This window comes from Dendrobates tinctorius, unplaced genomic scaffold (genome assembly GCF_039654945.1).
Source record: "Dendrobates tinctorius isolate UK_male_01 unplaced genomic scaffold, ASM3965494v1 ptg000196l, whole genome shotgun sequence".
Taxonomy (NCBI): Eukaryota; Metazoa; Chordata; class Amphibia; order Anura; family Dendrobatidae; genus Dendrobates; species Dendrobates tinctorius.
Window position 1 is genome coordinate 1,238,390 of NW_027361863.1, and position 18,868 is coordinate 1,257,257.

Genomic DNA, 18,868 nt, shown 5'->3' on the forward strand with positions numbered 1-18,868 from the left:
CTAAATGCGCCAACTTCTTTATATTTTTTATCTGTTCCTGAGTTCCTGAGTAATTGGTGTTTTAATAAATATACAAATGATGTGTTAAGTGTTCTGGGTGTGACCGAGCATTTCCCAAGCCTCTACCTCCTAAGGTTGTTTTTGTTTCTTGCCCAGCACCAACCTCTTTAGCTTACTTGATAGCTCACTGTCTGTATGACATCAAGCGTCAAGACAAGGAAACCAGGCAGTGAGCTACTGTATCAATCAACCTAAATAGGAAAGTGTTGGGCAGGGAAACAACCTGGTAGGTCAGAGGCTTGGGAAATACACTACGCCTCATTTGCATATGAATTAAAACTCTGATTTCTTGGGAATGCAGCAACAGAGAGAAGACATAAAGGTGCTGAGAGATTTTGTTTTCAAATACCTGAATGTCAATAGATGCAGTTTGTAGGGTTGATCTTATTGATGTATTCCTTTTAACTGTAAGTTGTGAGTTGGAGACCAAAATGTTGGGTGGTAGGATTAGACTTTTGGGCTTCTAAAGTCACTGTTGCTGGCTGCTAGATTTGAGGCACTATCCATCGAGAGTTTAAGAGGCTGAATACTGGGCAGTCTATATCCCCTATCATATAAACCACTCATGAACATCCTATAGCTGCACTTTAAGTAACAAACATGAAGATTGGAAAAATGAAGGTCCTCTGTGGAAACCAGGAGCACTAACTGTGCTTGAGACTCTTGTCCTTCTCGTTTGTATAGATGTCTTCCCTTTACAGCTGAGCAGATCACGGGAGAACCTTCAAAAGTGGAGCTGTCAGCTTTTTTGACAAGTCTGTTCTGATACATAATTGCATTACTTAAAAAATTGACCATTCTGGAGATGTGCCAGACGGATTTAGGACAGACTTCTGTTTTTCATCCTGGAAATGTAGGTATATAGTGACAATATTAGCGTTAGCATTCTCCTCATCCGGTGTGTCTTAGAGGTTGCCATGCTGTCGGTACTAACCGAACATTGTTAGACTAGTTGTTATCAATATATTTGTACATTTCTGGGAGAAAAGTAACAGTACGGAGTTAAAAAAAAGTTAAAGGACCTGATTCATGAGTGGATTTGCGACTGTTTATTGTTCAGTTTTTGCCTTTTTTTTTGTTTGTGCCATATTCTTCTTTCAATGTGTATCTTTTTCTAAAATCTATTTTATATGTTCGCTTTTTTTTTTTTCAATTAGTGATTGTGGATATGTTTTTGGATTTTCATGTGTTTGGCCTATTCATCAATTGCAATTTTTTTTGTGAAAAGTCTTAAAGTTTGTTGCAAAAGTAATCCAGTCCCCATCGGAGTGACTTTATGTAAGCCAGAAACTGTGGCGCATTTTTTTTTTTTGCAACACATGTGACTTTTTGCTCTATTTGGTATTAAAAAGGTTACAGTAAAAAGACAATTTTTGACTTTGCGCCTATGTTCATGAACTGCGTGTGCCGTTTTCAAGAATTTGATGCAAAAAAATCAAAGAATACCACGATACCAAAAAAAAAAAGTTGAGTTGAATCTGACATGTCTTCAGGGTCCATCGTAGAATGGAACAGTAAGGGGCGCTATTTTTTTCCAGGAAAATGGTGGACACCATGACAGATCTTAATGGGCTCCATAATAAGTCAATGAGGTCCGGCGGGCGCTGTTTATGGCCATCATGTGACGGATCCAGCACTCCATCATTTTTGTTTTTTATGATGGAGCAGTTACATTGCAGAAGAGAACTCCGCTTTAGACCAAATTCACATGAGCGTAACACGGACTCATCAATGCACCGGTATTACAGCCGCATTCCAAGTCATATCCTAACTGCGAGTCCCTAACTAATATGCTGGCACTTTGCTGTTGGATTGGGACTTAAATCCATAATAGGACACTGATGTGCGCTTGTGTGATATTGGCTGATGAAGACGAAGCTTGTCAGATAAATTTCCATGCAAAAATAAATAAATATCCAATTTTTCCAGTCTGCAAATCTTCATGAAAAAATGATGAAAAAAAAAATTCTCTGGTACTGTATTCATGGAGCAAAAAAAATAGAGAGATTGCTCTGGAAAATGAGGAATTATGCAAGAGACAGTGCCGGAGGACTGGAGAAGAAGAAGCCTAAGCGAAGAATCTTACCATTAATTATCCCAGGTGGACTGACACGCGGCAGCGTCAGGTCAGGATTGTAGATGCTGGAAAACATGTTTAACTCTGAGCTTCCTGAGTGGAAAACTTCCTGAGGAAATGGCGCTGATGGAACGTTTTATCAGTGGGCTCTGCGCCGCTCATTCACAGCTCCTGATAAACATGTCCTTATTTACCAGTGGTGATGTAACCAGCGATGACTTCCTACAGTAACATCACGGCCTGACAGATGTTTCCTGTTACCCCTGAGGTCAATCCCCATGTTATAATTAGAATTAATTACATTTAGTAATTAGCAGAAGCAGGGGAATAACCTGAAGTTCCCTGGTCACATCCCAAAATGTGCAACATGGCCCCCACATGCAGTTCCTGGCAGATCGCTAGGTTGGAGTATTCCAGGCGGACTGACCATTGTTGTAGTCTTTGTGGGGCCCTACTGGTCAGAATCAGTAACCTAGCTGGTGAGGGCAAGTGCAACGGCACGAGGCCCACCCAGTCTCCAGTCTGCATCCACCCGATACAAGTGAAGCTGATGGTACAGCAGTGTTCACACTCTTTGCCCTACCATTTTTCATTTTTAGTCGTGCAGCGTCCCAGAAGCTAGGACCATATTTGGACATCAATGTCCCTGTGTAGGTGGTACAATGACATCACTGTATAGCACCGCCCATGCTTAGCCGGTAAATACAGAAGAGGCTTCACTTGTCAGGGAATCCAGATTAGGAGTGAACAATTTTTTTTCCTGGTGCACGACAGTGATCATTTTAATTATACAGTGGGGAAAAAAAGTATTTAGTCAGTCAGCAATAGTGCAAGTTCCACCACTTAAAAAGATGAGAGGCGTCTGTAATTTACATCATAGGTAGACCTCAACTATGGGAGACAAACTGAGGAAAAAAAAATCCAGAAAATCACATTGTTTTTTTTTCATTTTATTTGCATATTATGGTGGAAAATAAGTATTTGGTCAGAAACAAAATTTCATCTCAATACTTTATGATATATCCTTTGTTGGCAATGACAGAGGTCAAACGTTTTCTGTAAGTCTTCACAAGGTTGCCACACACTGTTGTTGGTATGTTGGCCCATTCCTCCATGCAGATCTCCTCTAGAGCAGTGATGTTTTTGGCTTTTCGCTTGGCAACACGGACTTTCAACTCCCTCCAAAGGTTTTCTATAGGGTTGAGATCTGGAGACTGGCTAGGCCACTCCAGGACCTTGAAATGCTTCTTACGAAGCCACTCCTTCGTTGCCCTGGCGGTGTGCTTTGGATCATTGTCATGTTGAAAGACCCAGCCACGTTTCATCTTCAATGCCCTTGCTGATGGAAGGAGGTTTGCACTCAAAATCTCACGATACATGGCCCCATTCATTCTTTCATGTACCCGGATCAGTCGTCCTGGCCCCTTTGCAGAGAAACAGCCCCAAAGCATGATGTTTCTACCACCATGCTTTACAGTAGGTATGGTGTTTGATGGATGCAACTCAGTATTCTTTTTCCTCCAAACACGACAAGTTGTGTTTCTACCAAACAGTTCCAGTTTGGTTTCATCAGACCATAGGACATTCTCCCAAAACTCCTCTAGATCATCCAAATGCTCTCTAGCAAACTTCAGACGGGCCCGGACAGGTACAGGCTTAAGCAGTGGGACACGTCTGGCACTGCAGGATCTGAGTCCATGGTGGCGTAGTGTGTTACTTATGGTAGGCCTTGTTACATTGGTCCCAGCTCTCTGCAGTTCATTCACTAGGTCCCCCCGCATGGTTCTGGGATTTTTGCTCACCGTTCTTGTGATCATTCTGACCCCACGGGGTGGGATTTTGCGTGGAGCACCAGATCGAGGGAGATTATCAGTGGTCTTGTATGTCTTCCATTTTCTAATTATTGCTCCCACAGTTGATTTCTTCACTCCAAGCTGGTTGGCTATTGCAGATTCAGTCTTCCCAGCCTGGTGCAGGGCTACAATTTTGTTTCTGGTGTCCTTTGACAGCTCTTTGGTCTTCACCATAGTGGAGTTTGGAGTCAGACTGTTTGAGGGTGTGCACAGGTGTCTTTTTATACTGATAACAAGTTTAAACAGGTGCCATTACTCCAGGTAATGAGTGGAGGAAAGAGGAGACTCTTAAAGAAGAAGTTACAGGTCTGTGAGAGACAGAAATCTTGATTGCTTGTTTCTGACCAAATACTTATTTTCCACCATAATCTGCAAATAAAATGAAAAAAAAACAGACAATGTGATTTTCTGGATTTTTTTTTCTCAGTTTGTCTCCCATAGTTGAGGTCTACCTATGATGTAAATTACAGACGCCTCTCATCTTTTTAAGTGGTGGAACTTGCACTATTGCTGACTGACTAAATACTTTTTTTCCCCACTGTATATTGAGCACAAAGGGGGCATAATTAATTTTAAGAGGGCATAATTTTTTTTTAAGAGGAATGTGGTAATGGCCCGGATTGGGGGGTGGTCCACTGCATACCGCGCACAGACGACTCAGAGACGAGATGGAGGCAGATTTTCGGGTACAACAGGTCCGAGTTTATTGGCCGTCCTCCTGACGACCGTAGCCATACACCGCAGCACCTTTACAGCTCTCCGTATTCAGGCCTGGGTACCTTCACCTTTCCTTCAGTCGTAGTGACGCTCCTCGCGGATCTTTCGCTGGGGCTGCCCTAGGCCTATCTACCGCCAGCGCTTCACCAGTCCGAGGTCGTCGTCAATTTGGTACCTCGGGGCCTCGTCTATTCTGCGGTTCTTCGAGTTGGGGCCTCCCCCCTGACTGTCTCTTCCTATCAGTCCCCTGGTAGAGCTCTCCACCGTTGTCCTTTCTCCTTACTGATGCTTCTCCTCCTGAGCTCCTCCCGGGACTGGAACCCTCTCTTGTCCTATTTATCTCCCTCCTCGGGAAATCCCCTCCCGGGTTCCTGTCTCCCCGCCCCCCTGCTGTAAAGTGCTGTTCTCACGCTCCCCCCTGCCATCTTGTGGTCAAATCTAGGTACTGCACTCCTTTCCCATCTTCCCCAGCTGTTTCCCTTCTGTCATTGCCAATATCCGTCTACAGTGCACAAACCATCCCTTCTTCCTTCAGTCAAGTCCGTCCGTCAAGTCACCTTCCCCACAGGGACATTATTACTTTTTAAAAGGACATTAAAGGAGACTATAACATGTTAAAGAGATTCTAACATTTTAAAGGGCATTGAAGTGGCATTTTACTTTTTAAAAGAGGCACTCTTACATTTTAAAGGGGATCTGTCACCCTTTTTATCCCCTATTAGCAGCCGGCATAGACATCGGGGGCTTATCTACAGCATTCTGTAGTGCTGTAGATAAGCCCCCGATGTAACCTGAAAGAGAAGAAAAACGCGTTATATTATACTCACCAAGGAGGGCGGCCCGGTGGGTGTTGCGGTCCGGTCCGGCGCCTCCCTTCTTCATGCGATGACGTCCTCTTCTCCCGTCCTAAAATGGCTCCGGCTCCGGCGCATTGCTCTGCCCTGTTGAGGGCAGAGCAGAATTCTGCAGTGCGCAGGTGCCAGACCTCTCCCGACGCCTGCGCACTGCAGGACTCTGCTCTGCCCTCAACAGGGCAAAGCAGTGCGCCTGCGCCGGAGCCATTACAGGATGGGAGAAGAGGACATCGTCGCATGAAGAAGGGAGGCGCCGGACGGGACGTCGACACCCACCAGACCGGACCGCCCACCTCGGTGAGTATAATATAATGTGTTTTTCTTCTCTTTCAGGTTACATCGGGGGCTTATCTACAGCATTACAGAATGCTGTAGATAAGCCCCGATGTCTATGCCAGCAGCTGCAAAGCCAAAAAAAGGGTGACAGATTCCCTTTAAAGTAGGACTTAGAGTGTATCATTATTTTTTTATTGGAGGCACTCAATCACCGCCACCTCCCTTGCCATGGCTCTGGTCAGAACGAACCTAGAAAAAGTCATGGGTATTTGTGCTTTGTGGGCCAAAGAATTCTCATCAAGCCAAGGGAGAAATATATTCAAGGGTGGCTAGGGTGTTAATGGGGTGATGATGACCTTAACTGTTACTCAAGCAGTGTCTGCCCATAAAGAACATAATGAAGCTGTGACATGTGGTTCCTTCTATGTGGACACTGTTTGAATGGTATGTTTCAGGGGTGGCACAATCCTTCTGCTGTAAAAGGATTGTGCCGCCCGCACAGGACATCATGACACTGTCTGGCTGGCTGGATGGCTAGGACCATATGATGAATTGTGCCACCCATTGAGATATACCTCATATCACGATGCCCAACTCAGCTCATGGCAAATACGGTCTTGCCCCCAACTGTATCTGAAGATACAACTACCGTAGTTGTTTATGTCACCTAAAGAGACAAAGATGCCGGCCCGTAGGTTTAGTATACCAAATTTGGAAAAGAATGGAGTAAAGCTTCCATTTCATGTGTTTATGGGGAAATGACTCATTTTTGGTTCACATCCTAAATTTCAGTCTCACAGAAAACTATGATGATCCACTTTGTCAAGACTCAATTTAGATGTACAGCTCAGCCCGCTGACCGTTTATGGTCTAATCAAGCTCCTTTCAAACCTCATAAAGTCAGTGACTAAGCAGAAGGTTTTCTCAGCGTTGCTTGATAAAACTGTTGTTCCTTGCCAACAATCATACAAAGAGACATTCCTGCTCATCACAGATGACATTCTAACACTTGCAGGTCAGCATCCTCTCAATAGTGGAGACAAATCCGCTCCATATGTACCAGAATAATATAAACCCAACATCATTGACTGCAGGCATAGGTCAAATTGTAATTCTCAATTCCTCTTGGGGAGACACTGCAAACAGTGTAACTTTACTGAACATTAAAACAGTCTTTACTTTGACTGCACACATCACATATAGAGTCATCTTCCTTTCTTTCCCTCTCATTCGGACAGGCCCTGTTCTGGCAGGCGAGGTAATGATTAAGGAACGTGCCTCTGACTGCGGAGCCCCTATAACCAAAGCTAGAGGAAATTCGTAACCACTCATTGGCCAGCTCGCATGTCGCTTGCAGACAGGGCCTTCGGCGATGAGCCCATTGCTAAATGTAATTGCCTTTCTCTGCGTATGTAATTAAAAAACTGTGACCGACCTGTTTCAGCCCATCTAGGCCTGTCTGTGTGTTCATTACGGGATTGATGGGAGGGAGGAAGGCACTGTTTAAGACACAAGGGTCTCTGCAGTCTGGCAGGCACAGTACTGATTAAGGAATGTGCCTCTGACTGCGGAGCCCCTATAACCAAAGCTAGAGGAAATACTGTTCAATGCCCAATTCCCCCCTTCCCACTACTCCCCCAGGTGATGCTCTAATTGGGATGCCCAACTGACCAATGGGGTTAAAGGGGAAGAGGCGTCCGGCCACACCTACATGGGTTAAATACAGGTGCCAGGGGTCAGTGCCTTTCTCTTTCTCCCCGGCTGACCCCTGGAAGCTCTTGTCCCACCCTCCCTCCCTTATATATTCACTGATGTTTTGCGCTGCCAGGAAAAATATATTGAATTAAAAAAAAAATCCTGCTATTAAGTCACAGCGGAAGTGTAGAGAGGGGCAAACATTCATAACCGCTCATTGGTAGGCTCACATGTAGCTCGCAGACAGGGCCTTCGGCGATGAGCCCATGGCAAAATGTAATTGCCTTTCTCTGCGTATGTAATTTAATAAACTGTGACCGACCTGTTTCAACCCATCTAGGCCTGTCTGTGTGTTCATTACAGGATTGGTGGGTCTCCGCAGTCTTACTAGCATCTTCTTCTGCCCAGCAATCTTGGCCATAACTTTTAGACAGTCTGTGTACCTCCTGTTCTTTCCCGTCACCAGCTCCTCATCAGCCCCTTGTCCGGCTCCAGTGGCAAGAGGTGCCAGAAACACTTCCACTGCAGGTCCCACCCCAGTCATAGACCCCAGATCCTGATTGGGGATGGTCTTATCAAGCTGGTGCCCGTCTGCACTGTTTTCTGCCTGGGGCCCCTTACTGCTGCAACAGCTTTATCCCCACAGCTATAATCTTCTGCTCTATCACTGCTCACAAGTCCTACCCATGACTGACACCAACCAGGAAGCAACCTCTAACATGCCCCCCTCTATTCTACCCCACTACTGTCCTATATTACCTAAGTTCCTACTCTAGCTCTATCATACAAACAGTACATAACATCACAATAAGTAGACATTACATATTACATCAATAACATTAGGAAACCACACATATTAATAAGCCATGAGGTGCCGCACATGACTGTGTAAACAGAGTCAGGGGGAGAGGAGGCACGTAAGGTTCTCTGCCACCTCCTTACAAGGTAATGGTCTGAGGTCAAAATACCAGGAAGATAGCAGATCAGAGCAAAGGGGTTAGACAGATGGATGGTCAGAACAATGTCCAAGGTCAGGCAACGAAAGATCAACAAACAGAACACAAGGCACAGAGAGACAAGCCACAGAAAACCTGAATTTACATCTGGCAGAGATCTCAGACTAACAGCCAAATTTATTAGCCAGACAATCATCTGGGACAATGAACATCTGGAAACAGCCAGCACCTCCCAGTATCGGACGACCGAGCTGTCAATCAAAACACCAACAGCTCAAAACGCCCCTGCACCAGACTGGACACTGAGCTGTCAATCAAAGTCCTGACAGCTTCAGCATGCCCCTGTAGCAGATTGGATGGCTGAGCCCTCAGTAACTACATCCCAGGCACATTGAATCGTGGAATCGTGACATTCTCCATCACGGATAACGTATATGTACTTTATTACTAAAATTGGAAACAATTATAAGAGTAATGTATAAGATTTCTAGTTTAAAGGAATTAACAAGTATTTTATTCATTTTTTACTGTAGACCTAAAAATTTAACAGGCAGTTGGTTGCTAACTACCTGCCTGTTCTGCCCAGTGCAGATCTCTGCTGGCAGATTCTGTGGCTTCCGCTGATGTTATATTGACAGAGAAGTGACTTCTCTTCCACTCTGCTCTGTTGACCCAACATGACTGCTAATGTCATGCTGATTGACATCCGGCTCCCTGATGCCTCACTGCGGGAAGCCGGCTGTCAATCAGCATTCAGTTGGCAGAAGCTCAGAAGAGGACAAGCTGCTTTGCTGACATGGCACGGCCTAATCGCTGGTAGGAGTGGTCAGTGACCGCCCTGAGACGGCACTGGCTAGAACAAGTTACCAACTACTTGCCTGTTAGTTTTTCTGGCTCATAGTAAATAAATAATATAGTCCTGGATACCCCTTTAACATGAAACATACAATAATGCATTTTAAGAGGTCGACATGAGCATACTGTGTAGTCATTAGTATATGAAAATCCTTTTTAAAATCTGAAAATCAGCGGCATTTCCTTCCCATTTTGCCATATCTCCTTCCGGAATTTTTTTGACTTCCTTGTTTTTCTGAACCATTTGGACACAGGTAAGCAAGTACTGAATGTCTTCCATAGGGTATCATGGCCCATAAGTGGCTTGTGGGAAACCAGACTCACAGCAAGTGATGGGACCAACTATTTTATCATCTCTTTTCCATTCCAATCATTTAAAGGCATCCTCTGCTGTGCACACGTTGGGGTGAACTGTCTACTCGGACTGATTTGAGTATCCATACATCTTTTACTCTGTTCAGTATAATCCGATGCAGCGATGAAATAAATCAATATTAAATACTGCAGATCCTGCAACAAAAACCCATCATTCTAAAAGCTCGAACGCTCAGAAGTAACAAATCTTCTGATCTGCCGAGACCGTTTAGCTCTCCCGCTCCGGGTGATTTATATTTGTAAAACATCAAACCTACTGAGGTCTAGTTAAATTTGCTCCTGATAATTTAATCTGGAAGGCCTCTGCTTTTAAGTAAGGACACCTAAATGAGATTGAAGGAGTGGGAAGCATATGAATATCATCCGTGAAAACATGCTAATTAGCTTTCTAACTAATTAGTGAGAGAGAGGCTGTAGAATTCATTATGCTTCTGAGGAGCCGTGGGGTTCGCAGGTGCCAGAGAAATGCACTTTGTAAAAGAGTCAAACTTTGGAAGATGCGTATTGTAGAATGGAAAACAGATGTTGATTGGGTCTAAAGTCATAATAGCATCATAAAGTGCCTCTTCTCACATTTGCATCTTCGTTCCCAGTATAAACAGAAAACCACCGAGCAGTGCCGGCTCCGTCCCACAACAGACAGCAATGACTTGCATTGGGGTCCATTGGGTTCTTTTGCGATGTTGACCTTTAAGAAGATTTCTGCACACTGTGCTATTCTGGCCATGAAATATGACGCAACTTAAATATAAATGTGAACACAGGCTTATCTTAAAGGGAATCTGTCACCGCATTTTAGCCCTATCAGCTGCCAGCACCGCCATCAGGGGCTTATCTACAGCATTCTGTAATGCTATAGATAAGCCCCCGATGTAACCTGAAGGAGAAGAAAAATGAGTTATATTATACTCACCCGGGCGTCCGGTCCGTTCCGATGGGTGTCGCAGTTCCGTTCGGTGCCTCCCATCTTCATACGATGCCGTCCTCCTTCTTACTTCTGCCGCGGCTCCTGCGCAGGCGTACTTTATCTGCCCTGTTGAGGGTAGAGTAAAGTACTGCAGTGCGCAGGCGCCTAAACTCTCTGACCTTTCCCGTCACCTGCGCACTGCAGTACTTTACTCTGCCCTCAACAGGGCAGAGCAGTGCGCCTGCGCGGGAGCCGCAGCAGAAGTAAGAAGGAGGACGGCATCGTATGAAGATGGGAGGCGCCGCATCGGACCGCGACACCCACCGCACCCGACCCCGGTGAGTATAATCTAACTTGTTTTTCTTATGTTTCAGGTTACATCGGGGGCTTATCTACAGCATTACAGAATGCTGTAGATAAACCCCTGATGGCGGTGCCAGCAGCTGATAGGGCTAAAATGGGGTGACAGATTCCCTTTAAAGTATCGCTAAATAAGATACTTTTCTTGCTTCCTGAACCAGATATCCTCCTTCTGGATTGAAAGATCCTTCTATTCCGGCCCCGGCTGCACCGCAATGCTGAAAAATGATCTATTCAAAATAGGTGACAACCTTTGTTAGTTCGTCTAAGCCCAGGGTCACACTTGCGAGTGCAATGCGAGAAACTCGCGCTAGTCTCTCTCCTCAATACTCGGCACTGCCGCTGGCACTTGGGATCGGGGTGTGTGGCTGCATGTCTTTCTATGCAGCTGAACGCTGTGGTCCGAACCGCCGGTGGGAGTGCCGGGTATTGAGGCGAGAGACTCTCGTGAGTTTCTCGCATTGCACCCACAAGTATGACCCCGGCCTAATGTCCATGCTCTGACCCAAAATGAGGAATCCATTTAGAATTTTACTCATTCAGTTTAAAGTTGGGAGTTCTTTTTTTTTCAAAAGGAGGGGACACTCATTGGGATCAATTAGGATTCGGCTGCACAGAAATTTTAGCCATACGACAGCAAGTATTAAGTCTAAAAAACTATTTTAGAGCTGAAATTTGCAGTTTAACTAGAATTAGTAAGTGGTCTATGATGGCAAAGTTACGTTTGACTTGTAGCCTGCAACCAAAAAACAGGTTCAGAATTTTCGAGACTTTCATGGTTTACTTGTCACAATGTAATCTCATCGACAGTTGCATCAAAGTTGCGATCTTTATATTGCGTGACTAAAGTCAGCATGTAGCCTCAGCAATAGGCTGAACAAATAATTAATATAGCTTTACATTGAATGCTCATTCTTCTAAAATAAGAATTGACGTGTCTGCTTGTTTGTTTTTTAATAAGCAGTTGGGAGACTTTTATGTAAATTAGGGGATGGCCGCTCCTGCCAAAAACTGTCAGGTTCTATTGATACAGAAATCCTTGCTTAATAGCAAAGAACTGGAACTTTCTAGGTGATTTGAATATAAGGTAAATTTATCTAGAATAAGTTAAGTTAGAGTTACTGGTAAAAACGGATAGGTAAAGACAGATAAAAAGGTATTTGAAGATCACTATGAATATGAGAGATCTTCGCATACATACCTTTTTATCTCATACTTTTACCTATTCGTTTATAAGTGTAACTTTTATTCTAAATACATTTCTTTTTTATTCAAATCAAGCGTGAAGACTGGATCTTTGCTAGAAAAGGTTTCCATATCAAGTGGTGGAGAATGCGGGCACATAACAAGCTCTGCAGCAAGTTCAGAGAATAGCTATCAGGACGGTGAGCAGACTGCAAACTATGTCCTATGAGGAATGGTTAAAGGAGTTGGGAATGTTTAGCAAAAAAGAAAACTAAGAGGAGACATAATAGCTGTCCACAAATATCTGAAGGGCTGTCACAGTGTAGCGGGATCATCATTATTCTCATTTGCACATGGAAACACGAGAAGCAATGGAAGGAAACTGAAAGGGAGAAGATACAGATTAGATATTAGGAAAAATCTTTTTTAACAGTGAGGGTGATCAATGAGTGGAACAGGCTGCCACGTGAGGTGGGTGAGTTCTCCTTCAATGGAAGTCTTCAAACTGAAGCTGGAAAGACATCTGTCTCAGATAGTTTAGTGAATCCTGTATTGAGCAGGGGGGTTGTATACAAAGCCTCTGGAGGTCCATCTAACTCTATATGATTCTAATATAAGATATTGGAAAATTATAGATGATAAAAGCTATATTGATTACTTTCTTTTTTTACTTTTCCATATCACTACCAACATAGATTTAATGCATATGGAAAACTTACTGTCTCCATACTTCATCCCAAGGTTTAGAAGGTCTCCTTTCCAACATCAGGTCAATCAGGTGTTACTCGATAAATGCTGCCTATGTGAGAATAACAGCAGTGTGGTAGTCTGTTGAACACGGAATAGTTAATCATTTCACAAGGGGCAAGTGAATCATCCAGATTTCTGGTTGATTTTTTTTTTTTTTTTTTTTTAAGGAGAGGACAGACTCTAAACTCCCATAGTAATGCTAATCTTTTGTGTTAATAGAACCCAGCAAAAAAATGTGAAAAGCATAGTTGCCGACAGTCGTTGCTTTTCTGGGAATGATAGGCCAAAAGGGCGTGACTGTCTTTGTAAACTCTGGGCATTCCCAAAAAGGGGTAGGAGACTTTTCGAGATGGGGGAGCTCCGGGCAGTACTTACGGTAAATGTCTTGAGAAATGTTGGCATTTATGGGAATATTCCCTTGTTGTTATATACTGTATGAATCATTGAGTATTACCAAGTGAAGAGTTAAAAGTAATGTGGTGGACTGCTAAAAAAGTATCCGGAGGCAAATCTTACGCCAATCTCTCTTGCCTATTTATACCGGCTTTTGCTTTTATGCATGGGTGATCTATAACATATGGAATTATATTCATTAGCGTAAGAAAGAAAATCAATAAATCATACAAAGAAAATGTTTTAAATTATTAATTTTTTTTTTCACATTTTTACATTAAAAAAATAATAATTTTCCAGTGATTGATTTCCTATTATTATACCGGCAGAAGAACACAGGAAAATCCTACTCTGTTGTAGATAAAAGTCAACTCTTTATGGAAGGAATATGATGAAAAACTCCTGCCCCGGAGGCCGAAGGTGATCCCATTATCACCAACCTTCAATCAATACATATCTCTGTAAACTAATTTAATTCTCTAGGAAAAGGTGATAGCGCTGCGAGGTAGATTTATTTTCTATCATTTCCATTGTTTGGGACCCTCTGTACGCTTGATATGGCCAGGAACAATAATGACCTTGACACACATTCACACATACATATATCCCAAGGATGGGATTACTTATATTGCTGAAGATATAACATAGCACATCATCTGCTGGGATATTTTTCTGATTATATTCTTTCATTTATCGCTCTCATTTTATTTCAAGTTAAATATATTTTTGGGGGAAGGAGGTTAAAAGATCAAAGCTATCATTGCTTGTAAGACATAATGTTTAAAGGGAGAAAGTGTCATCAGAAATTGAATTACTTGGAATCAGATTTTTATGTAATTTCTCTTTAGTATTTTGATGGGTTTTTTAACTTTTTATGTCACTCTATAAAATCAATTAAAAAATAAAAAAAGATTCTTACCCAGACCACCAGACCTAATGTTAGACTCCTACTTCTTGTTTTTCACATGTACGTTAGCAGCAATAAACAGACTCAGACCGTATTTGTTTCTGATATATGAATATATGAGCATATTCTGATCTTGGCAGATGGCATTGTACAGGGAAGGAGGTGAGCTGTGACATCACCTGTTGTAAGTGGTGGATCCTGTGTTACCTACTGTATATAGAGATGTTATCAGTCATTGTACAGGAAGGGAGAAGGTGAGCTGTGACATCACCTATCGTGAATGATGGATGCTGTGTTATCTGCTCTATATAGAAGTGTTATCAGTCATTGTACAGGAGGAGGAGGTGAGCTGTGACATTACCTATTGTGAATGATGGATCCTGTGTTATCTGCTGTATATAGAGGTGTTATCAGTCATTGTACAGGAGGAGGAGGTGAGCTGTGACATCACCTATTGTGAATGGTGGATCCTGTGTTATCTGCTGTATATAGAGGTGTTATCAGTCATTGTACAGGAGGAGGAGGTGAGCTGTGACATTACCTATTGTGAATGATGGATGCTGTGTTATCTGCTGTATAGAGAGGTGTTATCAGTCATTGTACAGGAGGAGGAGGTGAGCTGTGACATTACCTATTGTGAATGATGGATCCTGTGTTATCTGCTGTATATAGAGGTGTTATCAGTCATTGTACAGGAGTAGGAGGTGAGCTGTCATATCACCTATTGTGAATGGTGGGTCCTATGTTATCTACTGTATATACAGAGGTGTTATCAGTCATTGTACAGGTGTAGTAGGTGAGCTGTGACATCTCTCGTGAATGATGGATCCTGTGTTATCTACTGTATATAGAGGTGTTATCAGTCATTATACAGAAGGATGATCTGAGCTGTGACATCACCTATTGTGAATGGAGAATTGTGTTATCTGTCATTGTAATCCTATACCGTGATGATGATGAGACTGCTGAAAGAGTCATCACTACAGAACAGAAATTATGAGGCTTACATCAGATCTAGCGGCCAGTGTGAAAATTGCAAGTTTTCAGATTTATTTTTGCATAGCTAGTAATATGACAGCTTGAAAACACATTATGATTTTTTTAAGAGCAAACTTAACACAAAAACCTTGCGTAAACAATAGGTCATTTTGTGATGACATGTTCCCTTTAAGCCCTATATTGTGTGTGTATATATATATAAATCATATTTTATACTAAAATATGGGAGGTTTTATACCATAGTTTTCGCACAGCTCAACCACTCAATTGGGAATATGTATGAAAACCGCAGGAATGGAATAGGGAATTAGTTACCCATGGCAACCGATCCACCATGGAGCCTGACTGGTTGCTATGGCGGACATTTTCTCTTTAACCCTGCTCCATTGTGTCAGCCTTGATACCTGAGACCGTACAAACATCATGTAGACACATCCAGCCAGATTTTATGACTTGTTTGCCGTAACTAGACTGAAATGAATATGTCTCGCTTCCCTGGCATTGATTTTATTATTGGTTTACAAGAGATGTTCCCCACTAAAAGGAAGCACCGGATGAGGAATAACGTCTGCGAAACCAAATTAATTTGCAGCTTTCCTCAGGACAGTCGCTTTGTTGTGACGCTCGAGTAGTTTCCTAATAGCCGCCTGTGGTTTATTATATAATACTGCACTTAATGGCATTTTTCGTCCTGTCCGAATCCACATCTTAAACGCTTCATCTTTACCTGAGCGTTAATCGACAATTTCTGTCTGGTTATACAGAGTAGTGATTATTACAGCCGCTCTCGATGGCTCGTGTCTCCTCCTACACCTATTGCCAGACACTTACACAATTTTCGATGATCCATTGATATTTCTTCTCCATTTTCCTTTCTATCTATTCTTAATTTCACAGCCCCATTAATTCCGCAAACAGACCTCATCATCACTGTCCCCATTGGGGCTCACAATCTAGATCCCCGATCAGTACTTTTTGGAGTGTGGGAGGAAACCCACGCAAACACAAGGAGAACATACAAAGTCCTTGTAGATGTTGTCCTTGGTGGGATTTGGACTCAGAACCCCAGTTTTGCAAAACCACCGAGACATCATTTCATAGCCTGGATTGTGGATCCTAATGTAAAACTCTCTGCGCTCCTGAACTTAATAGCTTCCATGTTGTCATGTAGGCTGATCCACGGTCTAGAAAGCTGAGGCCAGCTGACTTCCCCTGTAGGGATTCCTAGTGGGGAGGCATCGCCCATAGTGTTCATATGTTCTTAGGGGCCCCATATACAATACTTATCTCTTACGACTCCTCCATATACAGGACTGCTCGCTCCCGTGTGCTCTGTGAAAGAGCCACTGAATTACATTGTCTTTGGTGGACTGTTTCATCGAGAACAAAAGAATTGTTAGTCTAAAATCGGTCATTGCAAAAATGTAGAAAGAATGGCACTCACCGGGTAAAGTAGTCAAGGCTTTATTATAAAAGCATGTTAACAGGAGAATGGGTGCTGAAAAGGAGCAACGACGACCGTTTCGCGCAGAGAAGGCGCTTCCACAGGTTGTGGACCCGTGGAAGCGCCTTCTCCGCGCGAAGTGATCGTCGTTGCTCCTTTTCAGCACCCGTTCTCCCATTAACGTGCTTTTATAATAAAGTCTTGACTACTTTACCCGGTGAGTGCCATTCTTATGAATGTGCACCTAAGGGTTAACAGCTAATTGCCGTCTGCGTCTCTCACACACACTAAGTGCGGTTTGGAGGTGCGGATCTATGTGACGGTGCCTGCCATCTATCCTTGGATTTTGCTAAAATCGGACATGCCAGATTTTTCTAGCCCCCATCATCATCTGTTGGAGGATAGACGGGAGGACCCCATATACATTATTCTATCTGTTGGTACATTATATCGGCTAGCTCGACTGATGTTAGTTGTATGGGGGCCTTCACAGGACAACTCCTTGCAAAAAGTGTTAAAGAAGCACTCCCATCTAAATGTGTATCCTCTTAATGCATTGTAATCATCATAGTGAATAGCAATCAGCTGTGATCTGAGAGGGAATCCATGAGCAAGTGCTAAGTTTCCCCACAGTGCCACTAATGGAGAAATTAAGTATTACAATGTGCTTATTAAAATCGGCGGGCTGCCCGTCTTGTACGCCAAAATGATGGGTCCTCCAGAGAGGGAGAAGCTTTTTGTAGCCATTCCTGGATGTGAATAACTAATGTCTGTCTGAAATGAGATGACTCTCAGGGTTCTCATTTATGAACCCAACAGAGATGGAGGAATACCAGCTTTTGTTCAAGTGTCAAGTTCCCCATTCACATTAGATTAATGTCAGCCAACAGTCTAATGTGCAAGGGGATTGGACAATTGATTGTCGGCAGAGTTAGGGATCTAGTATGTCTGATTTATGATTTCTGACTATTTTGTTCTATATTTCTAGAGATTTCTGGCAGCGGCTCTTTCTCATAGAGAACTCAGGAGCACTTATGGAGCGCCCGCCAGGGCCGTGGGGTAATTGGTACTGGGCAGTTCTTAAAGGGGAAGTGTCACAACAGCGGTGACCCAGTCCGTGGCCCTGGGCATCCAATGAAAATGTTCAATAAAGTTTGTTGGGGATGATTTAAAAGGGAATTAGTTTGTGATGCCACCTGTGGTATTCGGCAAATAAGGTGTTAGCCGACGCTGCTTCAGAGTCCGCTGGGGCTGATGGTGATGCAGCAGAATTGTTACAGCTCACCACAGGTAGAGCTGGGCCTCAGGGCAACTGTATGTGTAAGTGATGAGATGATGATGGTGGTGGTTGTAGTGCAGGGCAGATGGTATAGCAAACAAATCTGAGGACACAGCGAGGTTGTAGTTTCCTTTACCTTTACTGGAAGTATAGAGGTGCAGACCGGAGCACTGGTTACAGGTGACAATGGAGGTCCAGGCAGCCCGAAGCAACTCAGGATCCACTCAGCCAGGTGGGTTGGAGGCCTCCTTACTGAGCTGCTCTGTTTGAGGTCCTTGCTGCCTAAAGCTCTGCTCAGTCCTCTGTTCCTCTCACTCTCTGTCAGAAAACATGCATGGCAGGCTTCTTGAGCCTTTCACAGGTGTCGCTCCTCGTGGCGTCTCCGGACCCTAACCTGCTGCTGTGCCTTCAGGTGTGTGATGGGGCCAGAAGACCTGCAATCTTTACCCTCTGGATTTAGCTGATGAGACCATAGTGCTCTGCAGCTATGGACTCTGGTGTCCAGGTCTAGCGCTGAGCCCTGGGATGAGCGTGGTCACAGCTCCTCTTCCCAAGCTTCCTACTTTTCTCTTCCTCGCTGACTCAGAATGCACTCTAGTCTGGGTACAAGCTTCTCAATTGTCCAGTTCCCTGCACTGACTCCATGAAACTCTCACTAACTTACTCCTCCTGACCAGAGAGAGCAGGAACTGTGTTGCATGCTGTGTAAACCTGGCCAGGGGATCCCTCCTTGCTTCAGACCTGACATCACCCCCTGTGAGGAAGGCAATGCCATTGTGGCAACCGGACTCCTGGAGTGCCACACTTGGCTGAGTGAGCACTCGGTCAAACAAGCACTACTGTATATGGGAGAGACGCCAAAGATGGCTGCCGGTCAAACAGTTGGCCAAACCATCATTTCGCCAACAGCCACCTAATGTGTATGG

The 18,868-nt window shown here is 43.7% G+C and overlaps 1 protein-coding gene across 1 annotated transcript in view; it reads left to right on the plus strand.

Moving 5' to 3' along the window:
• The window catches only part of ADAM12 (ADAM metallopeptidase domain 12), a 771,113-nt gene that overhangs the window by 657,234 nt on the left and 95,011 nt on the right, over positions 1–18,868 (plus strand). The window lies entirely within an intron of this gene.